Raw genomic sequence first — 18,876 nt, forward strand, 5'->3', positions numbered from 1 at the left:
ATATACAAAGCAAAAACTGACAAAATTTCAAGGAGAAATGAACAAGTCCAGAATCACAGATGGAGAGTCCAACACAATTTTGCCACTAATTGATAGCTCAAGCAGAAAAATTATCAGTGAAGATATAGGACATTTGAATGACACAAGTTAGATTTAGTGTTTATAAATAGAACACTGCATTCAACTTATCAGGAATACACATTCTTTTCAAAGATTCATGAATCGTCCTTTTTTCTTTTTAAGGACTAGGGACTAGATCATAAGCAAGCCTCCACAAATTTCAAATGATTGGTATCCTATAGATTGCAATCTCTACCCCAATATAAATATCCCCATAATTTTGATATTTTAAACATATAATCAGAGGTCAAAGAAGAAATTATAACAGAAATTAGAAAACAAACGCAAATTATTATGAAAATACATATATAAAAATCATATGGTATACAAATAAAATTAAAAGCAAAAATTACAGCTTTAAATTAGAAAATAAGAAAATATAAAAATTAGAAGATTTTTAACTTCTAAAATAAGACATTTTAGGGGCGCCTGGGTGGCTCAGTCGTTAAGTGTCTGCCTTCGGCTCAGGTCATGATCCTGGGGTCCTGGGATCGAGCCCCGCATCAGGCTCCCTGCTCGGCGGGAGGCCTGCTTCTCCCTCTCCCACTCTCCCTGCTTGTGTTCCCTCTCTCGCTGTGTCTCTCTCTGTCAAATAAATAAATAAAAATATTTAAAAAAAATAATAATAAAAAAATAAATAAAATAAGACATTTTATTTTTTTAAATATTTATTCATTTGAAAGAGAAAGAGCACATGCACATGCAGGTGGAGGGAGGGGCAGAGGGAGAGAATCTCAAGCAGATTCCCCACTGGGTGTGGAGCCCCACGCAGGGGTGATTTCATGACCCATGAGATCATAACCTGAGCCAAAACCAAGAGTTGGACACACTTAACTGACTGAGCCATCCGGGCGCCCCAACATAAGACATTATAGAGAAGAGAATAATTCCAAAGAAATTAGCAGAAGAAAAATGGTTAAGATAGAGGCAAACATGAAGCAAAACACAATGAAAACACAAAACAAAATGTAAACACAAATGGAAGGATCAATAGAGTTAAAGTTAGTTTTTTAAAACACAAATAAGATAGACAAAGCTCTGGAAAGGTCAGAGGGAAGAAAGGTCAGGAAAAAAAAGGAAATACAAACAATATTAGCAATAAAAAGGAATTTATAACTACAGTACAGCAAAGATAAAAGAATATTATGGATATTATATGGACAGGAATATTTTGCAATATCACTGAAATCATAAATAAGACAAATTCCTAGAGAAATACATTAGCCAAAATTGACTCAGAAAGAAATAGATCTATAACCATGAAATAAATTAATCTTCCCATAAGGAAAACACCAAGCACAGAGACATTCAGAGATGACTTTCTATCATTAAAAAAAAAAAAACCTCACCCAAACTTTTCCAGAAAACAAGAAAAAAGCAAACACACCTCAATTCATTTTATGAGGCTGACATAATTTTCATACTGAAACTAAGCAAAATTACAAGAAAGGAAATTTATAGGCCAGTCTCATATATGAACATAGATGAAAATATACTAAACAGAATATCATCAAACAATCCAGCTGTTTATGAAAAGGCCAATACACCATGGTCAAGTTGGTTTTAGCCTAATGTTTTAGCTGTTTTAACATTAGAAAATATATTAATGAAACCCACTGCATTAATAGGCTAAAAAAGAAAAACCTTATGATCATCTTAATAGATTAAGAAAAACAACTTTATAAAATTCAACAGCTCTTTATAATAAAACCTTTTAGTAAACTAGAAATACAATAGACCTTCTCTAAACTGATTAAAGGGCATCTACCAAGAAAAAAATATACCAGGAATGACATACTTTTTTTTTTTTTTTAAGATTTTATTTATTTATTTGACAGAGACACAGCGAGAGAGGGAACACAAGCAGGGGGAGTGGGAGAGGGAGAATCAGGCTTCCTGCCGAGCAGGGAGCCTGATGCGGGACTCGATCCTGGGACTCCAGGATCATGACCTTAGCCGAAGGCAGACGCTTAACTACTGAGCCACCCAGGCACCCCAGGAATGACATACTTAATGACAACATGTTGAAAGCATTTCCTATGAGACCAAAAGCAAAATAAAAATGCCCAGTTCCCACTAACTTTTATTCATTATTGTACTAAATATCTTAGCTAGTTAGAAAGAAAGAAAATTTATAAGAATGGAAAGAAACAAAACTGTCGTTATTTGCAATTGATATGATTTTCCACAGGGCTGCCACATCTGCCTATGCTCAACAGCATACAGCCAAGGGAGTAAGTGGAGGCTGCATTTGGCCTCTGCTGTGCCTACCCAGTCACACCTTACACAGAGCTGGGTCTACCAGACACAAACCTGTAGTCCACTAGGCAAGCCATGTCTCCAGGAGTTCATGTCTGGACATATGATGTCATTCCCTAATTCTTATTAAAATGTAGCTTGAACTAGCAAGTCACTCTCGTTGTGAATATAAAAAACTCAAAAGTATCTACAAATAAACTATTTTAATTCATAAAATGGCTTAGGAAGTTGTCAGTAAATGAATATACAAAAGCCAAGTATAGTCCTAGACACTGGCACAAACGTAAAGTGAAATTTAGAAGAAAAAGCATTAACAAGCGCAACAAAAATATGTAAGGTATATACAAATTAATCTTAAAACATACACGTTCCTTAATGAGAAAAAAATATTATTAAAAGATATTAAAGAAGGCCAAAATAAATGAAGAGGTATTTCATATATATAGATAGGAAAATGTCAATTTACCATAAACTGATGTATAGACACAATATAATCCCAATCAAATCCCCATAGGATTTTTTCCTACAGCTTCATGAGTTACATCTGAAATGTATAACCAAGATTATTCCTGAAAAAGAAAAATAATGTCTAAGGTCTAAAACAAGACAAGGGTGCCCACTTTCAACACTTCCATTCAACATAGTACTAGAAGCCCTAGCTAGAGCAATTAGACAAGAAAAGGAAATAAAAGGAATCCAAACCAGAAAGGAAGAAGTAAAACTGCCATGTTTGCAGATGACACAATGTTATATATAAAAAACTCTAAAGAATACACCAAAAAACTATTAGAACTAATAAATGAATTCAGTATAGTTTCAGGATTAAAAATCAACATACAAAAAAAAAAAGTTGCATTTCTATACACTAATGACAAACTAAAAAAGAAATAAAGAAAATAATCTCATTTACAATAACATCAAAAAGAATAAAATACTTAGGAATAAATCTAACCAAGGAGGTAAAAAATATGTACACTGACAACTATATGACATTGGTGAAAGACATTGAAGAAGACAAAAATAAATGGAAAGACATACCATGTTCATAGATGAGAATAATTAATATTGTTAAAGTGTCCATACTACACAAAGCTATTTACAGACCCAGTGTAATTCTTACTAAAATTCTAATGGCATTTTTTCACAGAAAGAGAAAACTATCCTAAAATTCATATGGCACCACAAAAGACTCCCAAGCAATCTTTTTTTCTTTTTTTTTTTTTAAATATTTTATTTATTTGAGAGAGAGTGAGCCAGAGAGAGAGCACAAGTGGAAGGGAGTGGCAGAGGGAGAAGCAGACTCCCCACTTAGCAGGGAGCCCAATGTGGGGCTCGATCCCAGGACCCTGGGATCATGACCTGAGCCAAAGGCAGACGCTTAACTGACTGAGCCACCCAGGCACCCCACTCCCAAGCAATCTTAAGAAAGAACGAAACTGGAGGCTTTCTAATTTCAAACTATATTACAAAACTATACTAAGGAAAAAAGAATCTCTTCAATAAGCAGTGCTGGGAAAACTAAATATTCACATGCAAAAGAATGAAATTGGACCCCTATCTTATACTGTTTGCAAAAATTAATTCAAAATAGATTAAAGACTTAATTGTCAAACCTAAAACTATAAAACTAGAAGAAAGCATAGGAGAAAAACTCCTTGAAATTGGTCTTGACAGTGACATGGTGGACACCCGGGGCTCAATGGGGCAATAATAAAGACTGTGACAGAGGCAAAAGGTCTTCCTCCTCCCTCACCCCCCTTTCTCCTTTCTTTCTTCCTCCTCCTTTCCTTTCCGGTCAGGTCTCATCCACTTCCCCTATGGGAACTCTAATCCTACATAAAGGCATGACTTCCCAGCACCACAGGGAAATAGGGTGCAAGCCCACAAACTATTTCCCCATCACCACTTGTGCAAAAACTGATTTGAAGGCATCTCTGGGTTTGAAAAAAGGAAAGTGCCAGGATTTCAAGCATCTCTGGTTTTGCACTGGAGACCCTTCACTGTTAAGTATCAAGATGAAAAAAACTGGAAATTGGTGGAAACCTTATTCAGAGTTGGAATGGGAAGATTTGTAGTGACAGCACTACTTGCTTGAAACTGTTCTGAGATTGCTTTGTATGTGATTTCCCTGGATCCAGTCACTGAGTTTGCAAGTGAGCTGCACAAAGATGGAGGAAAACTCTTCTGCCCTTCTTGCCATGTGGTTCTGAATCATGTTCTCAAGGCTGCCATTAGTGACCACCTTAAGTCCAAGGCTCACACCAAGAGGAAGGCAGAATTTGAAGAGCAAAATGTGAGAACGAAGCAGAGGCCCCTGACTGCACCTCTTCGATGCAAAAGTACTGCACAAACAGAATGTCAGTGTTATCCAGGACTTTGTGAAAATATGCCTGAAGCCAACATCAACACTTGAGAAGGCTGATCTCCCAGCAGTCCGTGCTTTCCTGTCTCTCCAAGTGAAGAACAGAGGCTACATACCTAAGTCAGACCACCTGAGGAGAGCATATCTGCCTGATGGATATGAGAATGAGAATCAACTCAACTCACAACACTGTTGATATGGAGGTTGCGTTATTCACGTTATCAAGATAAACGTGGAGTATTAAAGTTGTCAACAACAAAAGAAAATACAAGCAACAGAAGCAAAAAAAACCCCAAAAAATCCAAATGGGACTATATCAAGCTAAAACAGCTTCTGCACAGCAAAAGAAACAGTCAACAGAATGAAAAGACAGCCTGTAGAATGGGAAAAATATTTGCAAACCATACATCTGATATGGGGGTTAATATCTGAAATATATAAGGAGCTCCTACAACTCAGTAACAAAAAAAAAACTTAATTTAAAAATCAGTTAAAAATGTAGAAAAGGGTCAAATAGACATTTTTTCAAAGAAGACATACAAATGACCAACACATACATGAAAGGTGCTCAACATCACTCATCATCAGGGATATGCAAATCAAACTATAATGAGATATCACCTCACACCTGTCAGAATGGTTAGCATCAAAAAAGACAAGAGATAACAAATGTTGGTGAGGATGTGGAGAAAAGGGAGCCCTTGTGCAAAGTTAGTGGGAATGTAAATTGGTACAACCGCTATGGAAAACAGTATGGATGTTCCTCAAAAAATTAAAAATAGAACTACCATATGATCCAGCAATCTCATGTCTAGGTATATATCTGAAGGAAATGAAATCAGTATCTCAAAGAGCTATCTGCTCCCCCACATTCCTTGCAGCATAATTCACAAGAGCCGAGACATGCAAATATGGAAATATCACATTATATATAGAGATATATATAGATATATAAATAATATATATAGGACACTGTATAGGTTATATATATGGGACACTGTGTATATTATATATATGTGCATGTGCATATATGTATATGTGTGTATATATATATCTATATCTATATATATATGCAGTGGAATATTATTCAACCATAAAAAAGGAAATCCTACCTTTTGCAACATGGATGAACCCCAAGAGCATTATGCTAAGTGAAATAAATAAGGCAGAGAAAGAGAAATACTATATGATCTCACTTATATGTAGAATCTAAAAAAGCTGAATTCATAGAAACAGAGAGTAGAATGGTGGTTGCCAGGGCTGGGGGTTGAGGGAAATGAGGAGATACTGGTTAAAAGGCACAGATTTTCAGATGAATGAGTTCTAGGGATCTAGCATACGGCACAGGGGGTGACTATAATTAGCAATACTGTATTGTATATTTAAAAGTTGCTGAGAGTAGATCTTCAATATTCTCACCACATTTACAAAAAAAGGTAACTGAGGTGATGGATGTGTTAACTCACCTTATTGTGCTAAGCATTTCACAACAAATACATATATCAAATCATCACATTTTATACCCGAAACTTACACAATATGACATGTCAATTATAGCTTAATAAAGCTGGGGGAAAAGACGAAAACAAGAAGACTAGGGCTTGACCAGAATCCCACCACCCTGATAACATAGTCTGTGACAGAAAGCAGAGGGCCTGCTTTCTGCCTGGCCAGCCTATGTTTATCCGGGCACAGCCCCTCAGCACTGTACCAGTATGTGGGGGTTCATGCTCTTATCCTGATACTTCTGCCATCTGATAAAAAAAAACCACAGCCCCCATCCCATACAGTCTTTAGGACCCCTTGCCAAACCCAAAAGGTGGCACACACACACACACACACATGCACACACACACACACAAAATAGACCAGCGGTCAAGAAACCAACAGCCTCCTCTCAGCTCTGCCAGTAACCAACCTTGTGAACTTTGTCAAGTTACTAACCTCTCTGGGCCTCTTTTCTCATATGCAAACTGGAGATAATAATATATCTTTGATTACCTGGCACAGTTGTTGTAAAGACTGAAATACAATAATGGAGTGGACACCTGCTTTGTATCTCTATATGAGGTCATAAAAGTAAGAGGGATTTTGTTAGGCAATATAATCTATGGAATAAGAGTCTCTTAAAAGACCCAAAGGAATGAATCTAGAACAGTGGGATTTCAGGCAACGTGAAAAATGAGCTCTGGACCAAGATAGAAATCTAGAAGTTGGGGTCTAACCAAAAATCTCTGTTAACACAATGTGAGCAAGAAACCTGGAATGTTATGGGAGGACAGGAGCTCAAGAATTATCTTTTCCAGTGGCGCCTGGATGGCTCAGTCGTTAAGTGTCTGCCTTTGGCTCAGGTCATGATCCCAGAGTCCTGGGATCGAGCCCCGCATCGGGCTCCCTGCTCCACGGGAAGCCTGCTTCTCCCTCTCCCACTCCCCCTGCTTGTGTTCCCTCTCTCATTTCTCTGTCAAATAAAGAAATAAAATCTTAAAAAAGAAAAAGAATTGTCTTTTCTAATCCTGCAGCTTCTGCAAAGGGAAACCAAGGCACAGAGTAGGTGAATGACTTATCCAAATCACAGAGCAAATTTGTGGCTGAACGCTAGCACTCAAGTTCTTTCTTCCCTCCGTCTCAGGTTCCGTCCTGATTTGGGTCCATGATGCTATGCTGTTCCATTCTGGGTCCACGATGCCCCCTTGGAGAGAGAGCATAATGACCCGATACCTGAAGAAAATGCCACTGCCTTCCCCAGGGTACTCACTGAGGGATGCTAAACCTGGGGGCACTTATTTTCCTGTGTCTACAAGTTCAGTTTGCTCATGAGTCTAAGTCACTCTCCTCCGTGTGGAAATCCCTCTGCCAAGTCCACAGCACAAGACAAACAGAACGTGTTGACCAAGAGCTTAAGAACCAATTATGAATCCAGTACTGACACAGACCACAGGGCCTGGGTTGGCAGGTGCTATGGCCCAAATCCCTATGACTCTTCAGAAAACTGTCTCCAGTTCAGCCCTCCCCACTAGGATCCTGAGTGTGGGGATGGAGGTGTGTCAAAGGACAATTGCATCTGTAATCCTGCCTTTAAGTCGCACACTGTGGGGAGAGGTTATGTTCTTAAAGACATGGCCTCTAGCTGATTGGGACAACAGAAGAGCAAATAAGTGGGTCTAGTGAAGTCTCTGGAGGCCGAGCCTCAGGCCAGACCAAGCACTGGACTTATGCCCCAAATATGCATCCCAGATTTCTCTGTGGCGGCTGCTAAATCCCCTGTGAGATGCTCTTTATCTCCAGCTGGGCAGGGACTTTGTCTCTTGCAATGGCCTCAGGCACAGGACACTCCGGCCCATCACACACCTGTTCCCTCACCCTCTCAGCCGTCACCATCATAGTAGTTACCCCTTTACTCACTCACACCCACGGTCCCCAGTGAGCCTTTGCCAAGGGCTCTGAGTACAACTGAGGTAGAAATGGTCACAGGCCAGGCCACATGAGTGCACAAGGGATCCAGAGCCAGGCTCTACTCCCATTGGCAGGCAGCTCTTCCTGAGCCCACCTCTGGCCCACCCTGAGACCCGTCTAACACCTTCTTGGTCTGGGGCAAGAGGGGTGACAGTATGGTCACAGGGTAGGGCAGAGCATCTGCTCTGTATCAGGCCCCAGCTAAGTGATAGAGAAGTAAATGAATAAAACAATTTTCTTAGAATTTCCTCTTCCATTGAAAGAAATATACAAATGTATAATTCAATCTAGTAATTCCACCAACAGGAGTTCAAATAAGATGCTTGACCTTTCTCTTTCCACATGTGCTCTATATGGTCTTGAATATTTTATGCCCCTTCTGGGCTTCTAATTGCCCCATCTGGAAGAGGAGAGGGGTGGATTAGATGAACTTCCACTCTGAAACTTGTTTCTACAATCCAATGACCCCTTCCCCAGAAGCTTCTATAAGAGTCATCATGGCCAGAGGCCAGACCCAAACCTCCAGATTGCTCTACCCAGAACTCAGGTTGCTCTGCATTCTTCGCTCAAAGGTGAGTTACAGGAGACATCTGGCATTTGTCCCAGGGATAGCCACTCACATCACCTGCTGCTATTGTTGGCCATTAGAGCCCCCACATCATTGCTTCCCTGCCCACTCTGCACCTGGGGGCCACCCCAACAGTCTCTCCAATCTCAGGATCCTATGGGTCATAAGACTAAGAAGGCTTACACAAGGCAATTGTTTTCTCGTTGGCCTCCAGCCTCCAGCCTAACCCCGTCATTCCGGTGTTAGTTTCAACCCCTTAAAACACAGCTCTTGTAACATCCCCTTAGAAACCAGTTACATCTCCCCAGTATCTCTTAACTCAAGTCTGAACTGCTTAGCCTGGTGCTCATGACTCCCCAGACCCTGTGTCCAGCCCACCCCACCTCTTTTCGTATTACCACCCTTTACTCCCCACTATGTCCTTTATGTTCCCTGCTATTCTTCAGAACTGATTTGCTGTCCCCACCCATCAAGATTCAACATAAATGTGGCCTCCTCCTGGAAGCGTACTCACACTCCTTGCCAAATCATAAGGCACCCAAAATACTGAAGCGCTGACATGATTCATTCTGGGTTTGCGAGGGCCCGCTTGGTTTTCTAACTGACTAGTGATCTCCCATGGATGCATCTAGCACCCCCTGCTGGGGCCCAAGTCCCAGAAGAATATGCCCCTAGCAACCAGCATCTAGCATAATGCTCTACGCGTAGCAGGTAAAGACTTGTTAAAGACCAGTACAGACTTGTAAAGAATTCACTTGAAGATAGCTCGACAGAGGATGAAGGGAAAAAGGAATGGATGAACAGTGACAAAAAGCCTCAGAGGCCATGTCACATTGGTAGAAGAAAAACTGAAATGGATGGAGAAATAAATGATAAGTGGACCTTGGGCGTGGCCACCACCATCTCTCACCTGCATTACTACAATAGGCTCCTAACTTGCCTTCCCCCATACTCTCATCAAACTGCCGCCAGAGCATGTCATTTCTCTGTTCAAAACCTTCCAATGTCCACCCATATCACCCAGATTAAAAGCCAAAGTTCTCCAAATAACCCACAAAGGCCTTCATGACCTCGCCCAAATTATTGCACTGACTTCAACACTTTGACTTTCATTTCACTACAGGTCTATGGACCGACCTTCATACTCCTCCTCAAGTATATGTCGGGACTTTTGCCTTTCTTCTTCCATTTGACTGCTTTTCCCCCAAATACTCACACAGCTTGCCATTTCACTTCCTCCTGGCCTCTGGTTAAATATCTGCTCATCAGAGAAAATCTCCCGACCCTATATAGATGTATAAACCTCTCCCACCCTTGGGATTCACTTGCCTTTCTTGTATTTCTCCATAGTGCTCAGCACCATTTGCATGCTGTATGTCAACCTGCTTACTGTCCATCTTCCCACACCAGGAAGCAGATTCTTCAAGAGCATGTATTTTGCTCACTGCTGTATCTCCAGTGCCTAGAATAATGCATGGCACAGAGTAGGTACTAGGTGGATAGTTGTTGACTGGATGAGTGAGGGATTGAGTGAATGAGTCTGTAACTGAGATCCCTGGCACCTTCGCGCATTTTTCTAAGATGCCCTTATCTGATGTGGTTGCCATTGTCTTGTGTCTGCTCAGTTCCAGCCCTGTCTGATATCACAACAGATGGACAGCACACATTCTCAGGGGTTCTTTATAAGTGGCAAACTTAAGAGAACTGAAAGAGCATCTTCTGGAGGGGATGGGTTCAGGATTAGTCTACTGCCTGGTTCCTAAGGCCACATTTTTAAAAATCCTGCTCTCCCTCCTCCTGCCAGCTTTCTGCAAATTCCACAGGTTTAAAAGCACAATTCTGGTAGAAAATGAAGGAAACAAAAGCATCCTCTTTTCCATGGTGGAGCTCTTAGGGAGCTATGTTTCTCTTTTCCCTTTGGACCTCAGCCCCAAGCACCTCTGCAGAGCCCAGCTACCACCTTCCATCAATCTGATCAAGGAGGCTAAATCCTAAGCTCTCATCACACTGAAAGAGGGGACAGAACACTAGAAGAGCAGAAAGTGAGATAAGAAGAGCAATCATCATGGCAGCTTCTGGTCTCACTTTCTTCCTGCTAACACCCTGCAATCACATGTGGCCCTCAAACAGCACAATGACATCTCCCCACCCCAATGGTCTCTTCGCCTGAGCTTCTGGGCTGTGAGAACCATGTGAAAGAAGGATGAAGAAGAGGGGGACGCAGGTAATTCACCAGCCTTGAGTCCTGCTATAAACCCAACATAAACTCTTGTCTGTGGCTGGACAGGTGGGTGTTGAAGGAGGGGTGAAGGGAGTAAGTGACTTAAATGAAGACAAAATAGATCATTGAATGAGTGAGTGAGGAATGCAAGAGTCAGTGAGCCACAGGGACTGAATAGGCTGTCTGTCCCAGTGCTAAGGGCCCCATTGCAAGGATGGCTCCCTGGTCTTAGTAAGACATGCTCTCTGAATGCTCTTACAGGCCTAAGCCTAATACAACCTCAGGGGTGGGGAGGAGACTGTCAGCTCCTGATCCATGTGATATATCATGCAAATAACTCCCAAGCTCCAAGGAGCCTTCATAAGTTTGTAAAGATCCTTCATAAAAGCAGCCATGAAGCCAAGTCAGGACCACCTGGAGGCCTCTCAGATCTCCTGTATCCTCTACAAACCAGGGTAGATGGGTGAGCCACAGGCTCAGGGTTGCCTTGTGACTTAGCTCCCTCCTCCAGGCAGCCCCTTAGAATCACCTAGGAATTAGATGTCATCTATCACCAGTCACCAAAAAGCTGCTGAATGAGTCTAATTTGTGTTGCCCAGAAGATGGTAAGATCTTTGAAGGGGAGGGCCTGATAGGAACCTCAACTGCCACATGTCCTAAAATGAATTATTATCTTCTCCCTCCCAAATCTATTTCTTCCTTAAAAGTTTTATTCTAGTGAATGGCACCACCATCTATCTGGGTGCTCAGCTGATAAAGCTTCATTCATTCACTCATCCAACAAATATTTGCAGAACGTCTCAGTAACATACTAACTGCTAGGATCAAGCAATGAACAGCCCTCATGGAGCTCATCACCAAATAGGAAAAAGAGGCATTAATTATCATGTAATAATTGTAAATAAAGGTAAAGTTACAACTGTGATAAACCCTTGAAGGAAGTAAACAATGTTTTAAAGCCTTACAAAATGGGATTTGACATAGTCGTGGAGGTCATGGAAGTGACAGTTGAGCTGCAAACTGAGAGATAAGTAGGAATTCAGTATGTGAAGACATGAAGGGAGAGTATCCTAAACAGAGCAACAGCAAATGCAATGGCCAATGGTAGGAGGGAGTCTGACAAGCCCAAGGGACTGAGACGAAGCCAGCATGGCAGATGGGAGGAAGGGGGATGCTGGCTAGGAGGACATAGGCAATGGTGGTAGGGTCGGACAAACAAGACCTTGTAGGATTTATTAAAGTGTTTGGTCTCTATCTTAAGATCAACAGGAAGCAACTGAAATATTTCCAAGGAGGGAAATGACATGAACAAGTTGTGTCTCGAAAGGCACTCTGACTGCTGTGTAGTGAGCCAGCATGGATGCAGCTGGACCAGTTAGGAGGCTCCTGTGGTACTCTACAGGACAGACGAAAATGGTGCCTTGAACCAGAGTGATCCTAGTGGAGACGGACAGACAGAAGCGATGAATTTCAGAGATATTTACAAGAGAATATCAACCAGCCTTGGTGAGGGATTGGACGGGCTCCAAGGGAGACGGGTGCTGAGGAGGACTGACAGTGCTCTCTGATGTATGCAGCTGCGTAGATGAAGGAGCTGGTCAAGGAGACCTGACATACCTGAAGAGGACCACATAGGAATAGGATAGTGTGGGAAAAGAACACAGAAATGCCGTTTTGGATATGCTGAGTTTGAGAGTCCCTTTGACTTTTTCGTCTCCCTCACTTTCTGCATTTGAGAGGAGACCTCCTCTCCACCTTATCTTAATTAAGGCCCTTCTCATTAAAACAATCTCGAGGCTCTCATGAAATATCACCTCCTCAAAGAGGCCCTCTCTGACCACTCAATCTAAAGTACCCTTATGCTACTACTCTCTATTTCAGTCACTTGTGGGGTTTTGTTTTCGTTTCTAAAAATAGATAATAATTTCTTGCACTTTGAATCATAGAAATAAATACGGACATATAGGTCTATGTCCTAGCTCTGTTTGCTAAGAGGGCATAGAAGCAATGGCACACCAAATGCAAAGAGCACATATTGTCCCAGATTTTGGTTTCTAAATACCATTCTCCACTAAAAGGATCCAGGGCTTCTTGGAGAAATGGCTAGTTCCAGGGCCAGAAACTTCCTGTTATCTCTCAAGATCCAGACCAAGAGTTTTCACCTCTGGGAAGGCCTCTCTGATTGCCCCAGTAAGAGAGGACACTTCCTGTTCTGATACGGCAAGGAGTCCCGTACCTGCTGGGATCACGTCCCACAAACAGGCCTGTCACTTATTGTTCACAAGCCACGTGGTCTGACTGCAGCTGGAGGACCAGAACATGCCCTGCTCACATGCCCTGTATTCCCTGTGCCTTGCACAGATCCTAGCACACCACAGGATCTCAATTAATATGTGTGGTGTGAATAAATGAAAAAGAGTAATTGAACTTTCTGCATCTTCTGAGAGATCTCTCTGACTTCATTATCCTCAAAAACTACAGAGAGTGAGAGAAATTCATTCTTCCCCTATTGTACATACAGGCCTTCTCTGAGGCCCAGAGAAAGGAAGATAACACAGTATACCCAGAGGCTAAGCTAGAGCTGGGGTCCAGGTCTGTTGCCAATCAGTCCGGTGTTCTTCCCCAGAAGGGGAATGGGACAAAAAGGAAGGATATGCCATTCGTGGTTCCCCTATTCTATGTCAGATACTACACTTGAGTACATTTTCTAGGAACCACATTTTACAGATCAGGAAACTGAGGCTCCAAATCAGATCTGTCTGACTACAAAGCCCACACTCTTTTCTCTGCACATGGCTGGAATGTACAGCCCTCCTCTGCCCCTTCATCAGGATCAGTGAGACAACCTGAGTCCATCATTCTGTCTCTCAACCATGTCCTTTAAACCAGCACCACACACAGGCCCACAGCGCAGCCCACACTCCCAGACCACAGGCTGTATTTTACACAGTTTCCAAGCCCAGGATATTTGGGTTGTAAGACAAAACCTCCATTTCTCCAGCAGAAAGTGAACACTACACACAATTACCCGGCCAAACTGCTGATGCCTACAGACACTGCATCATGCCGAATAGGCTCTGGTCTGCCCAGAGACATTCTTAGTGGATCCTGGACTCCCCCAGAGCTTGGCACCGAGGGGACCCTGGAACCGGGGGAGGGAGGAGCTCTCTGGATCACAGAGTCTGGGTAGAGGCTCCACTCCCAGGACAGAGATTGATCCAGGGGAGAAGTGAAACCACAGAAGCCCAAAGCTGCCCACCCCAAGAGAGTGGGGTTGATCCCTGCCAAATCCAAGAGACCTCCCCACCCCACCCCTGCTTCCCACAGAGTGGCAGTCTCCGTTTTGAGACTGGTAAGGCTGAGGATGCTGATGTTCAAGTCCTGGGGCCAGAAACGTCAAGCCCTTAGCCCTTCCCCCGTTGTCCCAAAGGGGTGGATTTTCCTGTTTTCAAAGCTTTAGAACCAGGGGAGTGATCCGCACACATTCACTACATACTCTGACGGCAGACAGACCTGGGATGGAATCCTGGCCAGCTCTCACTTAACCTCATTGTGCTTCAGTTGCCTTATCTTTAAAACAGGAGTGCCTGTCTCACAGCGTTGTTCCAGAGGTTTCATGAAACAAAAGATGCAAAGAACATAACAAGGGGCTGGCCTTTAGCAGGTACTAAATAAATGGGAGTAACCGTGAGTAAGCCTTCCCCCCCAGCCACTCTGACTGCTGGGCCCGACACAATTTTGCTGGATTTTAAACCTGTTCTCATTTGGTTGAGCTAAAAGTCCTGGGAACACCTCAAATCCTCAGCAGAGATACAATCAAATCTGTCTTACTTTTTTGAGATGACATTATTTACCCCTCACCTATAACAACCTCCCAGCACATCACCCAGTACCAGGTATTTCCCAGGACCTCAGGCCAACGACTCCTCCTTTCCACGTTGTAACCAAATGCTTTTGGGAGGTTAACAGCCATCAATGTGTGTGAAGGCGGTTGGGGGAGGGGGGCGGGCGGGGGCGGTGAAGCAGAATCCCAATACAGTGCCTGAAAGCCCACCATTAGAGTCCTTCTAATCATTCTTTAGTGCTAAACACTGCCCCCCACTGCTCCCCTTGCCAAACATTAATAGCCTTGGGCAGGGTAAAATAATCAGTCTTGGAGTCAACTAGTTAGAAGTCTCACCAACTTTCAATGCAGCCAGAGCCCTGCCCTGCATTCAGAGGCCCCTGGTGACTGACATCTCTTATAGGTAAGAGGTGACAAATGACGCCCTAACCACTTGGTAGACTTGAAACCCCCTCACTGGGAAGGAGAAAAAAGTGAGCATTTGTCTATGACCTCACAGGTCCAGGGCAGAAAAGCTTCGGTGTATGTCCCTCCACATTCCAGAGTCCAGACTCCTCATCCCGAGCTCTGGGTCAAGAAGAGCCATGCTGATCAGAGACCATGTGGTCCACGCTGGGGGAGGCAGAGCTCAAGTCCAAGAGACACAGACCTCCCAGCAGAGCCCTGGGCCTAGACAGGGTCACATGAAGAAGGGGTGGCCATGGGGCCAGGGCCAGGCTTAGGGCAGGGGTCAGACTCCTTCAGGCATCCAGACACTCACGCTTTTGAGACAGGGAGGAAATGGCAGCTGAAGTCCTCAGAGCAAGGGGCATTTATCAATGGCCCAATTCATTCTTAACAATCCCCATTGTCTGAGCCAGCACAGAGATGGTCATTATCTCCCAGAGCCACTAGAAAGAATAGCCCCAGGACATAGTCATGAATCCGAGTCCAAAGATACAGAAGCCAAAATTAAGACATGGTTTGGAAACCATGTGAAATATCTGAAATTGGAGATGTCCCCCCAAATCCAGGCAACACACTTCCCATCCTCACAGGCAAATAAAAGGCTTAATTGCTGGTTGTTCATTTATTTATTCTGATCTCTTTCTACAAAGGATGTGGGAGTTTACATTTAAAGATGTGTATACTATGTAGTTGTTAAAGCAGAAATTAAAAGTGAAGCCAGGGTTCCAACGATTACTGCACTGGAGCAATAGGATAGACTAAGAGCTTCCTGGCAGCTAGAGTAGGAAGAGAAACCCCCAGGTTCAGTCATGAGTTCAGGAGTCACAGAGACCTATAGAAATCCCTTGAGCACCCTCAGCCTGTTTCCTTGTCAGGAAAAAAAATGGGACTATTAACCTAAGAAAGAAAGTTATTGTGAAAAGTAAATGAAATAAAGCATATACTAAAGATTCCATCAATATGTTTCTATTACCATTATTACACATGTCATTATTACTATTATTCGGATGTCTGACTTCTCCTCTTTAAACTGGAACTATGTGAACTTAGTGGAGTTGTCCTGATGCTCTATGATTCTGCATCGTTGCTCTGAAGTTCTGACTGGCAGGTATATGTATTTGATTAAGAGGGGGAAAAACGGAAATAGACCAGGACTGAGTCACCATGAGTCCTCCAGTTTTCCAGTCTTGTCTTGAGCCCTATGGTGGCTGGGGCCCCTACAAAGGAGAAGGCTGGGGAAGGTATGCAGACTTCCTTCACTCTGCAAGAAGGCTGCCAGGCTGACCTCAGCCCGCCCTTACTGAACCATCCCCAGGGGTCAGGCTGAGGACCAGGGCAGGGGAGAATAGATCCCTGCACCCCACTCAGGAAATAGCTGAAGATCATCTATCTCCTGCATATAAGGAGACTTGGTAGAGTGAGAGCTCAGGCACTCCTTGGACTAAACCATAAACACTAAGTAAGATAAAGTCCATGTCATCTGAAGGATGCACGTCTGGACATCCCCACTGAAGCCTGTCCAGAGGAGAATGACCTGGATGGAAGAGGTCTAGAAGCCATAACAACAACAACAACAACCTGATATTTTGGGTCACCTACTCCTCCAAGCACTGTTTAGTGTGTCCTCAGTGGTCCCCAGGAGAAGGAGATCAGGGAGAACAAGATTCTGTCAAGGAAAGAGATAACCACTGGGGGAAGGGAGAGGAACAAAGCCAAAGCCAGCTCTTTTAGCCTAGCTGAGATGGGAGACTCAAAACAGGGCTGATTAAAACCAAAGGGAAGGATTCAGTCCGGCTCAACTCACTGCCCCTCCCTGTCAAATGACTGCATGGCCCCAGCCCACAGAAGGCTCACGGTTTTTCTATAGCGGGGAGAATCCAGAGTGCAAACTAGGGCCTAGAGCAAATTACAGATGCCTTGCTCTGCCTCAGCCTGCAAGCCTGACCTTTTCATTTGTAAGAGGGTAAAAGCTGCTTCTAAGTCCAGACCCTTAAGCCCCAGGCTACACGGGCAGCCTTAGTGCTAGAACGAATGGGAAATCCCAAAGGCACTGTGTTATCATTTTCCCTGAACCCACAGCCAAAGTCCCTAACTTAAGATAGTCCCTACTGTGGCCAGTTTCTTGGACTCATTGGCCAGGGTACCATATGTAGGCTAAAGGGGACCCAAAAAGGGGGTCTGGAGGCTGAGGGTACAGTAAGCCAGGGGGGCATGTTTGTGCATATGCATATTCTACACATGTAGGTACGTGTTGCATACACGTCACTGTCCCCAGGTGTACGTGTTGAAAGTATGTGAGTGTCTGCCTGGATGTCCTGACTGGAAGTGCATGTGTGGGTAGGAATGTGTGTACTCAGGAGCAGCTGTGAGGGTGTGGGTGTGAGCGCCCTATCAGCGTTTGTGAGTGCGCACGACTGTGTGGTCTGCCCACCCGCTCTCACTGTCCTCCTGCCTCTTCTGCCATGACAGTGGGTCCCCCAAGCTGTCTCCTCACCCTGGCCAGCCAGCTGGGGTCCCTCAGAGCCCCATCTACTCCAGTGTTGGCCAAGGACTCTGAGCTCCCGCCCTGCTTACAGCCGTGAAAAACCAAAGCCACCGAATGACCCACAGAGAAGATACTCCAGGTGGGGACGAGCCAGTCACCCTAGAAAGTCGGAGTTCAGATAACACTCTTTATCCTTACTCTGTCTTCATGGGCTCACGCACACACATCCATCCGTGCCCCCCGTGTGCACTCTCTCAGCCCACCTGCAGCCTTCCTACCCCACACACGAACGTACTTGCAGGAAAGAGACACACCTGCCACCTGCGGGCACACTCCAGGCCCACCTACCAGCACGTTCCCCCACACACGGACATGCTCTCTCACTCATACTCCTCCCCTGGGACACATGCTAGAAAGTTCCACAAGCTAACACATCGGCCCAGGCACTCCCTCCCACAGCCCACTGCCACTCCTACACCTACCGTCCAAAGAGTCGCAAGCACGCTGGGTCCCCCACTAGGCCGTCCGACCGGCAGGGCCCGGAATCAGCCGGCCCAGGGGGTCTACTCACTGCGAGGGAGCGGGGCGGCGAGCCGGGTGCGCGCGGCGGCCAGCGGTGGCAGGGGCGCAGCTGGGGCTCCAGAGGCCGGGCCAGCCGAGGGGCCGCCCGCTGCCCCGCGCCCCCGCCCCGCGCGGCCCCAGCCCGCCCACTCCCCGGCGGCGGCCGCAGGACCTTCCACGACAGCGCGCCCCCTGCCAAGCCTCCGTCCCGCGTCAGCCACCGCCGCCAGGAGTCTCCGCCGGGCCACGAAGCTATTTTCGTGCCCCCGGCAGTGGAGACGTCGCGCTCTGGTCTGTGGGGAGCGCTGGAATGGGGCCGCGGTCAGGCCTAATTAGAGACCTGGCTCACCCCGGGGCCCGGCGGGAGTCAGGGCTGGGAAGCACCCCGGAGCCGACGAGGCAGGGGTGCCCACGTGTGCCCCGCATGCCAACATCTGGAGAGGGCCAGGGAAGGAGCGGCGAGCGCTTCCCCTGGAGATGAAACAAAACAAGGAGGGGTTTGGGTGCGGTTCACAGGCTTTGCGGAGGGAGCCGCCAAACTTTGAGCAGTCCC

General features: G+C 44.8%; 1 protein-coding gene and 1 pseudogene across 2 annotated transcripts in view; one reads left to right on the forward strand and one right to left on the reverse strand.

Annotated features, from left to right (window-relative positions):
- The window catches only part of INSC (INSC spindle orientation adaptor protein), a 121,385-nt gene extending 103,008 nt beyond the window's left edge, over positions 1-18,377 (reverse strand). For both annotated transcript variants that reach the window (XM_081798537.1, XM_081798535.1), the window contains exon 1: positions 18,245-18,377. The gene's annotated coding sequence lies outside the window, so the exon portion shown is untranslated. The remainder of the gene's footprint in view (positions 1-18,244) is intronic.
- LOC102735354 (CGG triplet repeat-binding protein 1-like) lies at positions 4,439-4,937 on the forward strand (annotated as a pseudogene).
- Positions 18,378-18,876: the final 499 nt, after the last annotated feature.

The sequence above is a fragment of the Leptonychotes weddellii genome, chromosome 11 (assembly GCF_054177405.1).
Source record: "Leptonychotes weddellii isolate Sample4059 chromosome 11, ASM5417740v2, whole genome shotgun sequence".
In the NCBI taxonomy this organism is placed as follows: Eukaryota; Metazoa; Chordata; class Mammalia; order Carnivora; family Phocidae; genus Leptonychotes; species Leptonychotes weddellii.